Raw genomic sequence first — 16457 nt, 5'->3', positions numbered from 1 at the left:
AATCTACAGCGACATCTAACAGTGTATATATATATATATATGTGAAACATTTCTATGATAAACATGGGTTATGTGTAACATTACTGCAATATACAGTACATGGTATAATTACAAAATGAGCCACAGTGCAGTCTTCTCTAAAATACAAATATTACTGATATAACTGATATACAGTAATTCAGCGTTCGAATTACAGGCACATGATCCAACAACGCAGACTGTAACAGCATACATAAACAACCCAACTAAAGTATCATAGTATCATATCAAGACACAATTAAAAAATTAGCCAAAGTAGTCTCCTCATAACAAAACAAATATTACTAATATGACTGATATAGATGCTAATACAGCTTTAGAACGCTAGCAAATTACAGCTATATGAAAAGCCAAAAATGTAGGGGAGCATTAGCTACCTGATAATAATTGTAACAGCATACAAACAAACAAACTAATGTCTAGACACTTTATTTTATACTAACCAATCTGAGAAGTGCTGTTGTAGTCGCTGAGTTGCAACCTCTTCAGGTGCTTCCCCCTCCGGATCAGATTCTGGGTCAAACTGGAAAGCATTAACGACTGCACGAGCCATTGCAATACTCCCACTGTAAACATTAGGGCATGGTGCAGCGGCCGCACGTTGGTCAAGACCACACCCCCACTCTCCACCTTGCCCTGCCAATCTCCTTCTCAATAGCTAATCATAGCAGTGGGCGTTTACTTCCAAGTTTCAATTCAGCCCGCCCATCAAAACGAGTCGTTTCTCCAGACAGCCTCTGTGCCATGCTACAAAATAGCCTATTACTTAATGCTTTTGATGTTTTGGGATGTAAAAACCATGCGACCGTCGTAAGTACACCTCAGACAACAGTATAAAACATGAAAAATCAACTGTGTCATGTGCCCTTTCAGGGGCGCCGAAGTTGCCTGCTTTCTATCTTCTCCACAGCTAATTCAGCACATTAGTTTAGTCTATGGTGTAAACTTGAAGTTTTATAGTTGCTTGGCTAACTATAGCATGGTTGTGCATAACACTATCTCTAGTATACTTCTCCTCGCGTTAATGAAAAGGAATGTCTAAGCTACGTGTATCAGGGCTCGCAAATTTTTTTAATCCCTGATAGCCCTTCGGGCAGGCACTCTTTCATTTTTGGTAGCCCGAAATGAATTCAAGTAGCCCGAATAAAAAATACACTGTTTAATGTAGAATATTAATAAATCCTGGATTTCCATGTAAGCCAACTTTTTCTGCCCATCCCCAGCTAACAATTTGGTACCCAAAACGGTCCCCTAACATTAGTTTTTGGTTTCTACAATGTTATTTTCCAAGGATTTTGTTTAATAGCAAGGAATGTTTTCTTAAAGAAAATAAACATTCCCCTAATGTTATTTTTAGGTTATTTTAACGTTCCCCTAACGTTAGAATAATTGAATGTTATATTACTGAATGATGTATTATATGAATGTATTATAACACAGGTTATTTTTAATTTAATATAATAAAATACCTCAACACATATTTAGATAACATGGTATTTTATCAAATATATAAACAACCAGTGACTTTAACACAATATAGAAGACTTAAAACAGATATTTATTAAAAAGGAATAAACATTTAATTTCCTTTAGGTTAACAGATCTTACCATAACCGTTTATTTTCGCTAGAATAATGTTAGACTCTGAGGTAAAACGAAATGACAAACACACATTCTATTCGCTTTAGGTAAACGTAATATCTTACTACTGCTGTTTAGTCACCTATCAAAAGCTTCTAACATCATATTCCCTTAAAGGAATAGTCTACTCATTTTCAATATTAAAATATGTTATTAGCTTAACTAAGAAGAGTTGATACATCCCTTTATCATCTTAGTGCGTGCACGTAAGCGCTGGAGCGCGCTGCTACACTTCGATTCGATAGCATTTAGCTTAGCCCCATTCATTCAATGGTACCACTCAGAGATAAAGTTAGAAGTGACCAAACACAACGTTTTTCCTATTTAAGACGAGTAGTTATACGAGCAAGTTTGGTGGTACAAAATAAAACGTAGCGCTTTTCTAAGCGGATTTAAAAGAGGAACTATATTGTATGGCGTAATAGCACTTTTGGGAGTACTTCAACTCGCCTGAAAAATCCGCTCCCCTTCTCCCTCTCATAATGGGAGAGAGAGAGTGTTACTGCGCCGAGTCGAAGTACTCCCAAAAGTGCTGTTCAGCCATACAATATAGTTCCTCTTTTAAATCCGCTTAGAAAAGCGCTACGTTTTATTTTGTACCACTAAACTTGCTCGTATAACTACTCGTCTTAAATAGGAAAAACGTTGATGTGTTTGGTCACTTCTAACTTTATCTCTGAGTGGTACCATTGAATGAATGGGGCTAAGCTAAATGCTATCGAAGTGTAGCAGCGCGCTCCAGCGCTTACGTGCACGCACTAAGATGATAGAGGGATGTATCAACTCTTCTTAGTTAAGGTAATAACATATTTTAATTTTGAAAAAGAGTAGACTATTCCTTTAATAGCGTAGACGTGTCAAATCGATCGGAAATCACTCAAATCTATTTTCCTTCTCATATATTTAAGTTACTACCTGAAGAAAGAAATAAGAAACGCTAAAACAATGTTGGTCTATGAAGTAATTTTTTTTTAAATGACTTGAGTTCACGCTGAGCACAAGAGCAGGCAGCTGCTTGTGAAGAAGCCGGCAGAAGCGCGTCCAGAGGGCCGCGTGCAGAGGCTCGCGCGCATTTCAGAAGGACACATTAAAGGATGAGTTTATTTATGCTTTCACTTCATTTCCTGACAGTTTCACTTGTTACTTGAGGATAATGACTGACAAGAGGACACCGAAATACGTACAATACAATTACCTAACTAAATCTGAGACAAAGCAAAAACATTAAAATATTATTTCCTACCCAAGATAGCCCGACGGGCAGGGCAAAGATACATTTTGGTAGCCCGACAAGAATTCACAATAGCCCCGGGACATCGGGCTAGCGACACCTGTCTATGAACTCACTGTGATTTGAACTCTTTCCCCGCCAGCATTTAAAAAAAAGTTGCCAGCCAGTGCCAGCATTTTTTTTATTTTTCACAAAATTGTAATACCTTCCAGAAAATGTTTTTCTTTAAACATAAACATACAATACATCAAATGAAAGAACAGATCCTTTTAAACAACAAAAAAACTTTCATGTTGTCTTTATTTATACTTTTTTATCACCTCTTTATATGGGTAGGATTCGTCAAAAATACCACATTTGAATAAAAAAATAAATTATTAAAGATCAGATTTAGAAAGATGATCCAAACATTTACTGCTTTTGGATTCATAATAGGGATGTGCATGTATGTCACGTATGGCTCTCTGGTATCTCTTGACATTTGATGAGATGATGAACTTGTGACTTCGTTTTATCAAAAATGAATCCGAAAATGACGGCATCCATTTTAACCATAGTGCCTCGACTCGAGATGTGCGCGGATCGTCCGGTTGCCGCGGCCCGGGCTTCACAGCGTTGCGCGGATCGTCCGGTTGCCACGCCGCGGGCTTCATAGCGTTGCGCGGATCGTCCGGCGCGGGTGCGCCGACTTATCTTTTTGTTTTTGAATCATACATGTTAAATTACTGATGTCATATGATACGCCGGTCTCCGTGTATCTCCGTTGCTGAAGCTGCTGAACTGAAACCTTGTGCATGCGCCAGACAAGGTCAACAGGTTGAACTCGCACATGCATTTTGTACAATGTGCTTTAAATTTATGATTTTTTTAATGCATCTTTGTGTAGTCCTAATGTCATATAAAAATACTATCATCATGAATTACTGATTTTATTAATTTATTCCTAAATGTCAGTTTCCACTTTCTCTCACGTACCCCCTGCAGTACCCCAAAGTACCCCTAGGGGTACGCGTACCCCCATTTGAGAACCACTGCTCTAACCGATAGTACATTTAACACTAGATTACCACACAAACATCTTGATCAGTGGCGGTTCTACACAGAGGCCACGGGTGGCCCCTGCCTCTGTAGACATGTCCCTGGCCACCCCTGTGGCCACCCCGTGCTGACCAAATAAAAAAGTATGAATTTATTTTGATTTTACATGCGAGCGCGGAAATAATGCAACGTTCTACATGGGCAAATTAGAGCGGCGCACCCAACCACTGTAGCTGGCTGCGGGTGCTGCGAATGTCTCAATTAGTTCCCAATCTCCCGATGTTGTAATGTGTATGCAGGGTTGGGCACTGGTAAGGACTCTAGCTCACTTGATATTGGGACACTGTTCACTTGTTCTCCTGTCATTCTGATCATTCACAGCTGTTACTCATCAACGACTGGCAAAACCAACATCTCGCTGACTTTTTAAATAGTACATTGTAAAAAGCGCTGCAATTATGCTCCTACATATACATGCATAAAATTGGAGGAATATAATTAAATGTTACATATAAAAATGTTTACAAGTTAAAATAAATATTATATTAAATATTGAGTAGATTGTGGTCCCTAACTGTCTAGCAATGTGTGTTTATATGTAGACTAAAACAAACGTTTGTCTTTATAAAAGTTTGCATTTCATAAAGTTTATTGAGTAGGCTCGCATGTTTTTCGGTTGGAGGGCTTTAGAAAAGGTCATGCGATTTCTGGAACATAGGGACCATCGATGCTCACTGTTTTTTGCGTTGCATGGAATTTTTAGGTAACTAAAGTTTGGCGTAATGGCAGACTCCCTAATCACAGTGCCCTGACTGAACAAGGGAGCTGATGAGACCCCAGCTCCTCTTTGGCACCTGCACTCACTCTTAGTTATATGATTGTAAAGTAAAATAAAGTTTAAGGCAGGGGTTCTCAAAGTTTACATTCAAAGGTCCAAATCTGAATTCTCATCATTTTCATAGGTCCGGAAAAAATGGTTATTACAAAAATTGTCAAGCATAGTAATAACTTTATGTAAATCATTTGTTTATATAACAAATCAACACAAATGGTTTGGGAAAAAATAACAAGTGTATTTTGCATTTAAAGTAAAAACATTTTTTAAACATAAACACAAGAAATATGCCAAAAGTAACCAGGTGCAAGATACAGAGCAACCTAATGAGAGAAATGGCACTGTTTGTTTTCCATCAGATGCATAAACCATGGCAAAAAAGTGTGGTTGGTAGGCAGAGACACTGACCAAAATAAGGGGTGCACCTATAAATAGACGGGTTGCACGGCGACGTCACTAACTGGTTGCGCGCGCAACCGAGGGGCAGAAAGAAGAGACGTGCATTGTGTTGTATGCTAGTAGCGGTGTCTGTAAGTCAAAATGCCAAGGAATTTTTGCGTGGAAAATAGTACCAACAGAGTCAGTGCTGGGTGCCTGATGTTAACATACCAGTAGATGCGACTATTACGTTACTAGCATTATAATTATAAAATTATAATTCATACATGTATCACAGTAACACTGCAAAAATAAAGACAGAAAAACAGATACAACTAAAATCAAGTCTTATTTATGTACAAACATTAAATAACGCTTCAATAATTAAGGTTGTTGCAGTAGCAGATCAGCTCACCAATCGGTCTTTCTGCCCCTTGGTTGCGCGCGCACCCTGCAATGTTTGTAAACTTGCAACCCCTCTATTGGCTGATGATGCTTCCTATGCTTCTCAATGAATTAAAGTGAAATACCGCTACATCCAAAAGCCAGGGGGCGCTCTCGGGCAGAAACTTAATATGCGCTGCAGACGAGGAACTAGACACACGCAGCTTAAGGAAATGTATTAAGGATATATTTATATTGCTGTTCTTCAAACCTTTTCAGGTATTTTCATGATAATAAAGAATATGTATAAAGAATATGTTTGACGAGTGTTGATTTTTCAAATGCATGTTTTAAACGACTCAAACCAACAGTGATTTCAGATTGATAAGGACTTAATGATCAAAAGCCGTAGTACATGAAGTAGCTGTGCATAATATCTGGGTGTGATGGCTACAGCGTGACACAGGAAATTTTTTAATAACTCGTTTTATTTTCGGCCCAGGAATACTCTTAGATCTAAAAAGAAAAGAAAACTAAACGAATGGTTTACAAGTTTAATATGCATTTGTAAAGTAGCAAATGCACACATTTAATCAATCACAGTAGTTGTAGTGGACCACCTCTCGTCAAACTTTTATGACCCCCTCCCCCACCCGCTGACAGGTCGTGTTTTATGACCCCCTTGACAGATGGCGTTTTATGACCCCTTGACAGATGGTATTTTATGACCCCTTGACAGATGGTGTTTTGACAGATTGTGTTTTATGACGCCCTTGACAGATAGTGTTTTGACAGTTTGTGTTTTATGACTTCTTTGACAGATAGTGTTTTGACAGGGGGCGGGACCATCAATCAAAAGCTGTACAAGTTGTCAACTTTAGACAGATAGTGTTTTGACAGGGGGCGGGACCATCAATCAAAAGCTGTACAAGTTGTCAACTTTAGACAGATAGTATTTAATGGTTTTTTGACCGGTCATTTAGCGGGTTTGTTTATTCCTGAGTGTATTTTATGTCAAGCCTATGCTGTTATGTTTAATGACGGCTCGTGTGTGACAGCTCGTGTTTTGACATTTGATGTCAGCTCTCACCCTTCCTCCCTCCTTTCTCACAAGACCTGCATTCTTTCACAGGGGTGCGTGTTGTAAAGCGATTAAAGATTTCTAAAACTCAATGTTGGTAAAACAATCCCCCATTACGGTGTCAAAAAAGTAAATGTTTATTTTAGATTTAGACAAATCATGAACAATGCTACAATTAAAACATTTGTTTGTAACATCACAAGTTATTTAATGAAATATTCCGTATACGTGTATAGTTTAAGCAATGATCTGAGCCATAACCTTCGGAGCCGGCAATACTATAATCTTTAGACGAAAGTCTAAACTAAATAAAATTTTAAACGATTCATGAGTTCCGTGAATCTTTTCATGACCTGCTCTATAGTTTCACGCGTATTAAAGATGCGACGATGCCTGACAAAGCGCCGTGTGAGTGTTCATATATGCCGTTTTAAAATAACCTTAATAAATGTAATTCTGTCCACTATGGCAAAATAGGGTTTATTTTAGATTTAGAGGATTCTTTAATCATGTCTATGATTAAGACATGTGTATACGTGCACCGATGGTGACAGAGACCTTATATCTGACGTTAAGCAACTTTTAAAAGATTAAAGACGTGTTCATCCATCTTAGGAGGTTTTTATTTTTAAATAAATGATTCTTAAAACCATGTGTGAAAATGTGTATATTATACAAAGAGTCTTACATTGTCTGTTCTGACAAAAATAAAATATTATTTTAGATTTTATGTCAATTGACTGCGTGTATGACAAATATAGTTTGATATATACGGTTGTTTTGTCATGAGATTTCTTTAAAGTCACGCAAGAATAAAATATTTTAGTTGTAACTGGTTAACCTTAAATGGACTATTATCTATTTAACTATAAGCTATATTTTTCTGAACAGCCTCGAAGTTTCTGATGCTGAACTTATGACCGTGTGTGATAGATATTTCACAGCAGGGTCGGTTTGTAATCTAGGTAGAGTCTTTTAAAACTGTAGTGGTAAAATGTAATATGGCCAAAAATAAAGCATTTGGTTGTAACAAATTATTTAATGAAATATTCAGCACGGGTATAGCGATGAAATATGCCAAAATCACCGGGGTCCCATCAATACGATATTCTTTAGACTAAAGGGTATTTATTTTAATCTAAATAAAATCTTAATCTTTTCATGCACAATATTCTGTTCACGCCATTAAAGATCGGGGCTCCGGCTTTTACAATAGAACATATTGCAAGGTGTGTGTGTGTGTGTGTGCGTGTGTGTGTGTGTATGCATGGGGGTCTATGATGTCTCTGTTTGTTACTAAAGTTTTGATATTAAGTATGTGTCCTCAATGACAATAAGTAAGGGTTTTAGATTTAGGCATCATTACACAGATACTGATTAAATCATGTTATCCATTATTTGCGATTTAAAGAAACTTAAAAGGTTTAAGACATTTTATCTCACATTGTGGTGTTGTTTTTAATTAATGTAACCTTAAACCCATCTGTTATCCATTTAGGGAACAATAAAATGTTTGCAAATATTATTTATCAAAGTTGACGATGTTATAATCCAGGTTGTCACATACGTGACAACAATCATTTCTTTAAAGACAAAACATTTAACAAATTTGACATGGCACACAGAGACTTATTGTATGATTTTGTTAAACAGGGTTGTGTGCGTCCATAAACACAACAACAGTTAGGACATGGTTCTACATAACATTAAAATCACGTACATACGTTAAATAGGTAAACCTTAATTTTTACTAAATAAAATAAAAATAAACTATTTGAACATATTAACCGATATTAGGTTAGGTTTAAGATGAATCAGTGTCTATAGCTTTACGAATTACATCGTAAAACCCCCCAGCGGATATGGTGTGTGTGTGTGTGTGTGTGTGTGTGTGTGTGTGTGTGTGTGTGTGTGTGTGTGTGTGTGTGTGTTTGTGGGTAATGGCTGTTATCACGTGGTGCGAACCAAACGACCAACGCTGCGGGGGTTGTGAAGCGAAGAATGAGGTCTGTATAGATGAGGAGGTTTCCTTCTGAACACAGAACCTTTACCAAAATCTTAACCCCGGATTAACACATCACAGAACAATTTGAACAACCGTGTTGGATTCGTACACACCAGAGGTCTGTTTTATGTTTTGCAGAAACTGTGAAAACTTTTGATGCTGCGAAAGGGTCCGAATTCGCAAACAAACTATCAAATGCAACGCGGCGGAAACTGTGGACACGAGCCTTTTGTTGCTGAGAAGACGTTTGATCTCAGAAACAAACAAGCAAACAAAGTTGTCTACGAAACTACGGATTCTTGAAAAAGATGGCACAAAGATCATTCGAACGACTTCGCAATGGTCAGAAGGGATATGTGTACGGGACCGACCTTTTTAAAGATATGCTTAAAAAGAACTACAAGCGCGAGATGTCCAATCTACTATGTACTGTGATATACAAAGATGCCAATGTCAATTAAAAAAAAAAAAAAAAAAAAAAAGATGCCAATGTGTGCATGCCTCCAAATTATTGCGAAGCTAGCGCCGAGTGTGTAACCAGACTCAGGGAAAAAACAGATGTTGTGAAAAGTATAGATGACTCTCTCAATAACATGGTGCAGACGCTGGTCCAGGCCCAAGAGGAACCCCGTGTGATTATTAGAAAGGCCCTAGAGATATTTTATGAATGTGACGAGGTCGAGTTTTACGTTGTCAATATCATAATTATGATGGCATTTGTAATTGATGTATGCATTGATATCCTTGTAAAGAAACGAGAAATTAATGTGTGTGAAATCATAGAAAATGCCGTAGATTTCATGTTTGAAAAGGGTCTTGGATCATGCATGCACTTTCTATGGTATCTAGATAATATCATAACGCTTAATGATGATGACTAAATACCAATCGTGTGATCCAGTGGTATATCTTACGCAAGTTTTTACAGTTGTTTTTAGCTTTCCAAAAGTTTCATTCTGTTTTATTTTTTACTCAACATTATGATTGGCAATCCATGTCCGGCAACAATTGTATACTTTAACAAAAACTACGTTCTAGTAGTTTCAATGTATGGTCACTGTTGTTTTTCATCATTAATTTTGCTTACTGCTTATGTTTTTTGTATGTTTTGATGTACCGATTTCATAAAAACAAAACAAACAAAAAAAAAAATATATATATACAAGGATTTATGGTCTTTATGTCTGTGTTGATACACTAGGCTCAATCATTAGATCATTTAGACATCTTGTTCAGACAACGTGTGACATTGCTCATTCTTCATATGTTTTTGCAACTCCACACAGAGAAACGTGAAAGATTAATAGAAATTACATGTGGCTACATCACATGTCTTTCAGAGGCGTGAAAATAAAAGTCAGCAGTGTTAGTATGGGAATCTAAAACAGCACAGGCACGAGCTGATCCTAATTTTGTTACCTGACGTCTGTCACATAGTCAAAGATCATCTACTTCATGTCTCTACGAATCCTGACAGAGGTTTAGTTTCATATACACAACACATCAAATGTAAACCACGGTAAACTAAATACATTTGACAGCCAAGATCTCTAATTTTCTGACAAGCCCAAAAAAAGATGATGGGGTCATCATCAAACATCACTCACTTTTTAGATACCGAAAGGTTTTTGTTTATTTTAGTTTAACTCAATACTGAAATTTTAGTTAAGTACACAGAAATGCACAGATTTTACGTTTTCAGTATACATGTGTACATCACATTGTGATTTCAGTCTCAACTAGATCGATGATCTATCAATATTAGCTACAATTGTTGTTAGGATGCTTGCTCTGATTTCACAAAACATCCATTTACATTCAAAACCTATGGATTCAACGCCTTAAAATCATCAATTTTATTTCGTTCACATCAACCGCACCAAAATTTTTAGAATGTGCAAACTGTTTTACTGCGTTTTAAACATGTTTGTGCGGTTTCGGTCTAGATTTTATAGAAAACTTCAGAACATGACATCGTTTTAACATTTACAAAATGATGAAACATTTTACTTTTAAGTGGCTCCCATGAATATGTGTTGCTGTGACAAATACTTTTGATTGTTTGGAAATTATATGAATGCAGAGAAACAACGCAAAAGTTTTGAACGTTAACATAATTTATATGGGTACTGATTTTTAAAAACAGTAAGCTGTAATGTTTCTTACACACAGATCTAATCACATCACAAGTCTGAATGTTTAATGACATAAAAACCTGTATGCAAAGGTTTGTTGGCGTATTTTAGACACAAGCTGTTTATTTTAATCTTTAAACAAATGTGTATGACAAAAGTTGTTATGCCTGAACTGACACTAAGGATCGATTCCGAAATGTTAAATCTAAGCATTTGCAAAACAACTTTCACCATCATATAGATGTTTTCAATCTAATGGTACGGGGTTAAATGTGACCAAACTATTTCAAACATTACCAAGTTGTAGATGGTTGTGACTTAATTTACAAGGTTTTAACATACATTACTGTTTGTCACGGTGTGTTTCATAGCATTGCGGTTGCATGCAACAGACTCTCAAGTTTTATGTTAAAAGGATAACTAAATAAAAACCTAAGCATTCTGTATTATGTTGGCACTGATGATTTTACAAGTTTACAGTTTCACACATTTTGCCATATTCGTTGTGTAAGATTTAGTAAATAAATCTAAAACATAAACAGTGTTGAAGCATATCTTCTAGCAATAATTTTCAAGAGGTTAACAACATGTATGATGTACTAACTGTCAGGGGATCTGTGATATTATTTTCTGAAGTAATTAGCTATCTAATGGCCACCTAAGCGATAAAGAGTTTGACAAAGGTTACATAAACTATAGAAACGAAACAAGATCAGTTACAAATTGTAAGTAATTGATCTTGTTTCGTTTCTATAGTTTATATAGTCACAGCAACACATATTCATGGGAGCCACTTAAAAGTAAAATGTTTCATCATTTTGTAAATGTTAAAACGATGTCATGTTCTGAAGTTTTCTATAAAATCTAGACCGAAACCGCACAAACATGTTTAAAACGCAGTAAAACAGTTTGCACATTCTAAAAATTTTGGTGCGGTTGATGTGAACGAAATAAAATTGATGATTTTAAGGCGTTGAATCCATAGGTTTTGAATGTAAATGGATGTTTTGTGAAATCAGAGCAAGCATCCTAACAACAATTGTAGCTAATATTGATAGATCATCGATCTAGTTGAGACTGAAATCACAATGTGATGTACACATGTATACTGAAAACGTAAAATCTGTGCATTTCTGTGTACTTAACTAAAATTTCAGTATTGAGTTAAACTAAAATAAACAAAAACCTTTCGGTATCTAAAAAGTGAGTGATGTTTGATGATGACCCCATCATCTTTTTTTGGGCTTGTCAGAAAATTAGAGATCTTGGCTGTCAAATGTATTTAGTTTACCGTGGTTTACATTTGATGTGTTGTGTATATGAAACTAAACCTCTGTCAGGATTCGTAGAGACATGAAGTAGATGATCTTTGACTATGTGACAGACGTCAGGTAACAAAATTAGGATCAGCTCGTGCCTGTGCTGTTTTAGATTCCCATACTAACACTGCTGACTTTTATTTTCACGCCTCTGAAAGACATGTGATGTAGCCACATGTAATTTCTATTAATCTTTCACGTTTCTCTGTGTGGAGTTGCAAAAACATATGAAGAATGAGCAATGTCACACGTTGTCTGAACAAGATGTCTAAATGATCTAATGATTGAGCCTAGTGTATCAACACAGACATAAAGACCATAAATCCTTGTATATATATATTTTTTTTTTTGTTTGTTTTGTTTTTATGAAATCGGTACATCAAAACATACAAAAAACATAAGCAGTAAGCAAAATTAATGATGAAAAACAACAGTGACCATACATTGAAACTACTAGAACGTAGTTTTTGTTAAAGTATACAATTGTTGCCGGACATGGATTGCCAATCATAATGTTGAGTAAAAAATAAAACAGAATGAAACTTTTGGAAAGCTAAAAACAACTGTAAAAACTTGCGTAAGATATACCACTGGATCACACGATTGGTATTTAGTCATCATCATTAAGCGTTATGATATTATCTAGATACCATAGAAAGTGCATGCATGATCCAAGACCCTTTTCAAACATGAAATCTACGGCATTTTCTATGATTTCACACACATTAATTTCTCGTTTCTTTACAAGGATATCAATGCATACATCAATTACAAATGCTATCATAATTATGATATTGACAACGTAAAACTCGACCTCGTCACATTCATAAAATATCTCTAGGGCCTTTCTAATAATCACACGGGGTTCCTCTTGGGCCTGGACCAGCGTCTGCACCATGTTATTGAGAGAGTCATCTATACTTTTCACAACATCTGTTTTTTCCCTGAGTCTGGTTACACACTCGGCGCTAGCTTCGCAATAATTTGGAGGCATGCACACATTGGCATCTTTTTTTTTTTTGTTTTTTTATTTTTATTTTTTTATTGACATTGGCATCTTTGTATATCACAGTACATAGTAGATTGGACATCTCGCGCTTGTAGTTCTTTTTAAGCATATCTTTAAAAAGGTCGGTCCCGTACACATATCCCTTCTGACCATTGCGAAGTCGTTCGAATGATCTTTGTGCCATCTTTTTCAAGAATCCGTAGTTTCGTAGACAACTTTGTTTGCTTGTTTGTTTCTGAGATCAAACGTCTTCTCAGCAACAAAAGGCTCGTGTCCACAGTTTCCGCCGCGTTGCATTTGATAGTTTGTTTGCGAATTCGGACCCTTTTGCAGCATCAAAAGTTTCCACAGTTTCTGCAAAACATAAAACAGACCTCTGGTGTGTACGAATCCAACACGGTTGTTCAAATTGTTCTGTGATGTGTTAATCCGGGGTTAAGATTTTGGTAAAGGTTCTGTGTTCAGAAGGAAACCTCCTCATCTATACAGACCTCATTCTTCGCTTCACAACCCCCGCAGCGTTGGTCGTTTGGTTCGCACCACGTGATAACAGCCATTACCCACAAACACACACACACACACACCATATCCGCTGGGGGGTTTTACGATGTAATTCGTAAAGCTATAGACACTGATTCATCTTAAACCTAACCTAATATCGGTTAATATGTTCAAATAGTTTATTTTTATTTTATTTAGTAAAAATTAAGGTTTACCTATTTAACGTATGTACGTGATTTTAATGTTATGTAGAACCATGTCCTAACTGTTGTTGTGTTTATGGACGCACACAACCCTGTTTAACAAAATCATACAATAAGTCTCTGTGTGCCATGTCAAATTTGTTAAATGTTTTGTCTTTAAAGAAATGATTGTTGGATTATAACATCGTCAACTTTGATAAATAATATTTGCAAACATTTTATTGTTCCCTAAATGGATAACAGATGGGTTTAAGGTTACATTAATTAAAAACAACACCACAATGTGAGATAAAATGTCTTAAACCTTTTAAGTTTCTTTAAATCGCAAATAATGGATAACATGATTTAATCAGTATCTGTGTAATGATGCCTAAATCTAAAACCCTTACTTATTGTCAATGAGGACACATACTTAATATCAAAACTTTAGTAACAAACAGAGACATCATAGACCCCCATGCATACACACACACACACACACGCACACACACACACACATACACACACCTTGCAATATGTTCTATTGTAAAAGCCGGAGCCCCGATCTTTAATGGCGTGAACAGAATATTGTGCATGAAAAGATTAAGATTTTATTTAGATTAAAATAAATACCCTTTAGTCTAAAGAATATAGTATTGATGGGACCCCGGTGATTTTGGCATATTTCATCGCTATACCCGTGCTGAATATTTCATTAAATAATTTGTTACAACCAAATGCTTTATTTTTGGCCATATTACATTTTACCACTACAGTTTTAAAAGACTCTACCTAGATTACAAACCGACCCTGCTGTGAAATATCTATCACACACGGTCATAAGTTCAGCATCAGAAACTTCGAGGCTGTTCAGAAAAATATAGCTTATAGTTAAATAGATAATAGTCCATTTAAGGTTAACCAGTTACAACTAAAATATTTTATTCTTGCGTGACTTTAAAGAAATCTCATGACAAAACAACCGTATATATCAAACTACATTTGTCATACACGCAGTCAATTGACATAAAATCTAATATAATATTTTATTTTTGTCAGAACAGACAATGTAAGACTCTTTGTATAATATACACATTTTCACACATGGTTTTAAGAATCATTTATTTAAAAATAAAAACCTCCTAAGATGGATGAACACGTCTTTAATCTTTTAAAAGTTGCTTAACGTCAGATATAAGGTCTCTGTCACCATCGGTGCACGTATACACATGTCTTAATCATAGACATGATTAAAGAATCCTCTAAATCTAAAATAAACCCTATTTTGCCATAGTGGACAGAATTACATTTATTAGGGTTATTTTAAAACGGCATATATGAACACTCACACGGCGCTTTGTCAGGCATCGTCGCATCTTTAATACGCGTGAAACTATAGAGCAGGTCATGAAAAGATTCACGGAACTCATGAATCGTTTAAAATTTTATTTAGTTTAGACTTTCGTCTAAAGATTATAGTATTGCCGGCTCTGAAGGTTATGGCTCAGATCATTGCTTAAACTATACACGTATACGGAATATTTCATTAAATAACTTGTGATGTTACAAACAAATGTTTTAATTGTAGCATTGTTCATGATTTGTCTAAATCTAAAATAAACATTTACTTTTTTGACACCGTAATGGGGGATTGTTTTACCAACATTGAGTTTTAGAAATCTTTAATCGCTTTACAACACGCACCCCTGTGAAAGAATGCAGGTCTTGTGAGAAAGGAGGGAGGAAGGGTGAGAGCTGACATCAAATGTCGAAACACGAGCTGTCACACACGAGCCGTCATTAAACATAACAGCATAGGCTTGACATAAAATACACTCAGGAATAAACAAACCCGCTAAATGACCGGTCAAAAAACCATTAAATACTATCTGTCTAAAGTTGACAACTTGTACAGCTTTTGATTGATGGTCCCGCCCCCTGTCAAAACACTATCTGTCTAAAGTTGACAACTTGTACAGCTTTTGATTGATGGTCCCGCCCCCTGTCAAAACACTATCTGTCAAAGAAGTCATAAAACACAAACTGTCAAAACACTATCTGTCAAGGGCGTCATAAAACACCATCTGTCAAAGGTAGTCATAAAACACAATCTGTCAAAACACCATCTGTCAAGGGGTCATAAAATACCATCTGTCAAGGGGTCATAAAACGCCATCTGTCAAGGGGGTCATAAAACACGACCTGTCAGCGGGTGGGGGAGGGGGTCATAAAAGTTTGACGAGAGGTGGTCCACTACAACTACTAATCACATAGAAATTAATGCACTTGTACTATGAAGTGGACGCGGGTCCGGATCAAGTTCCCGTCGGGTCCGGATCCGGACCGGAGTCCGGACTTTGAGAACCCCTGGTTTAAGGGATGGTTTCCCGGAAAGGGATTAAACTAGTCCTAGCCTAAAATAAATGTAAGAGCTGTCCAAACTGAAAACAACTTGCAATGCCATATCTTAAAATACATCAGTGCCCTTAGTTTTGCTTCAAAATGCACACAAGTAATGTGTTTAGTAAGGCATGTTTGTTAAAACTAGTTATATTTCCTAATTAATTTCAGGCCTACACTGTAAAAAAAAAACGTTTTTTTACAGGTAATATTCTGTATATTTTTACAGAATTTTCCAATTTTTTCATTAAACAGTAAAATGCTTTTGTTTTACAGATA

At 36.2% G+C, this 16457-nt stretch overlaps 2 long non-coding RNA genes across 2 annotated transcripts in view; both read right to left on the bottom strand.

The window, feature by feature from the left end:
• LOC135734551 (uncharacterized) overlaps positions 1–16 on the bottom strand; it is a 3413-nt gene extending 3397 nt beyond the window's left edge. Inside the window, exon 1 of the long non-coding RNA XR_012334712.1 lies at positions 1–16. This exon is cut by the window's left edge and continues 278 nt beyond it. This is a non-coding gene — a long non-coding RNA (uncharacterized lncRNA).
• LOC135734555 (uncharacterized) overlaps positions 1–16457 on the bottom strand; it is a 149867-nt gene that overhangs the window by 73166 nt on the left and 60244 nt on the right. The gene's annotated exons all lie outside the window — the stretch shown is intronic.

Source organism: Paramisgurnus dabryanus, chromosome 1 (genome assembly GCF_030506205.2).
Source record: "Paramisgurnus dabryanus chromosome 1, PD_genome_1.1, whole genome shotgun sequence".
Lineage (NCBI taxonomy): Eukaryota > Metazoa > Chordata > Actinopteri > Cypriniformes > Cobitidae > Paramisgurnus > Paramisgurnus dabryanus.
The sequence above is the reverse complement of the archived record's forward strand: the minus strand, read 5'-3'. Positions and strand labels throughout refer to the sequence as shown.